The 1,668-nt window shown below is 29.7% G+C and overlaps 1 long non-coding RNA gene across 1 annotated transcript; it reads right to left on the minus strand.

Moving 5' to 3' along the window:
* Nucleotides 1-1,267, minus strand: LOC121131540 (uncharacterized). The gene is made up of 3 exons (XR_005869076.2): nt 219-1,267; nt 79-158; nt 1-25 (listed from the first exon to the last, which is right to left on the minus strand). It is a non-coding gene; the product is annotated as an uncharacterized lncRNA (long non-coding RNA).
* Nucleotides 1,268-1,668: the final 401 nt, after the last annotated feature.

Raw genomic sequence — 1,668 nt, forward strand, 5'->3', positions numbered from 1 at the left:
AATATTGCCAACCATTCGGGAACACCTAAATGAGATAAAAGTTACTTCAGAAAATAGTAAAGTACGTTTTATACCCACCAACACTCTTGAGAAGTGGTATAAAATTATGACGAGTCGTTACGTCTTCTTCCCACTTTCCAGCCGGATCAGTGATTCCACTAAACATTAAAAAAACTTACATTAAGGAGCTTTACAAATCAAAAATTATAACTACTTACTGAATCATTACCACGAGAAAAGAAAGCAAGAAGAGATGGTGATATGTGCATGTCATAGTTAGTTTTATTCGAATGAATACTTTTTCGAAGATACGAGATGTATTTATATAAAACATACAAACGAAAAATATGAAAAACACATGTGTAACAAAAGTGTTATTGAATTACAGTTACTCTAATGTAAGGCAAATATACCTTCGTACAATATTTAAATATGTAAAAATCATATTTTAGTATATGGTAATCATTTATCTTCAAAATATAGTGAGTAGTTTTCTAAAAAATATAAATATTACTTCTTAAGATGTTTTTTTTATTGCATTTAAGTTGGACTGACCCCTCTTAGTTAGTAAAACCCACTGTATTCAATATATGGAATGTCTATTTTCGTATTTTCCCATTTATTTAAATGTTTTATAAGATGTATTACAATTATCTGAATTAAGTCATGTATGCCTCTCTTTGTTTTATGACTGATTGCCTGAGAGAAAATAACAGCATATTGCCCTCTTTCAAAAAGAACATTGCAATCCCACTTTGAAGACGGATGTTTAGTGACGTCATACGATTAATATTTTTACAATAGTTAGTAGTTTTTGTGTAGCGCTATTGACGGAAGGTTCGATAGTGGGCAGTTGGTATTGTTGAGGAGTGATGGCATGTGATGGATGGGAGAGGGATATGAATGAGTTATGGTATTTATAGATAAAAATGACGTCATGATAAATCTTTAATAGTGAGTAAAGATGGAATCCCGATCCGTGGATATTGTTTTTTCCTTGGGAAATATAAATAAAATCCTATTGTTACTCTTTTCTTGTTCAACGTCTATTACTCCTCACTTCTGATCATCCATTGACCATCATTAATTTCATCATCTTCCCTTCCTCTTTTCACAATTCAAATCTATGTGAATAATTTTTTTATAAAATGTTTTTTTCCCTTTAGTTTTCATAGTACAGTAAAGAACAAATAAGACTGATTACACTCAAATTAAATAAGGAATCAAATGGAAGTCTTATTTGTTATACACTCTGTAGTTTTGTCTTCATCATATTTATGGTTTAATACAAGACCATGTATATAAATATTCCCTCTGCATTTTAGAAAACATAATTTTTTAATGTGTTCTGCTGTATGATGTTAATTGTTTGTTGTATTAGACTCATATACAGATGTTAAATAAAAAAATCAACTAATATTTTCCATAATATGCCCAATGATCTGATTGCAACCACAGCATTATATCTGTGTGATATCAGTATCTTTTGCTCATTCATTGGGTAAAGTCATTCTATCAAGATGTTCCTTAACTTTATATACATGGTTCTTTTATTGTTCTGTTTTTGTCATCATTTGGCTAACAATAGCTTGTCTAATTTTGATATGTGATTATTGTACCAAACTTATAGCGAACGATTTGATAATTTTAAAAGGAATGAAATGTTTT

This window comes from Lepeophtheirus salmonis, unplaced genomic scaffold (assembly GCF_016086655.4).
Source record: "Lepeophtheirus salmonis unplaced genomic scaffold, UVic_Lsal_1.4 unplaced_contig_8074_pilon, whole genome shotgun sequence".
Taxonomy (NCBI): Eukaryota; Metazoa; Arthropoda; class Copepoda; order Siphonostomatoida; family Caligidae; genus Lepeophtheirus; species Lepeophtheirus salmonis.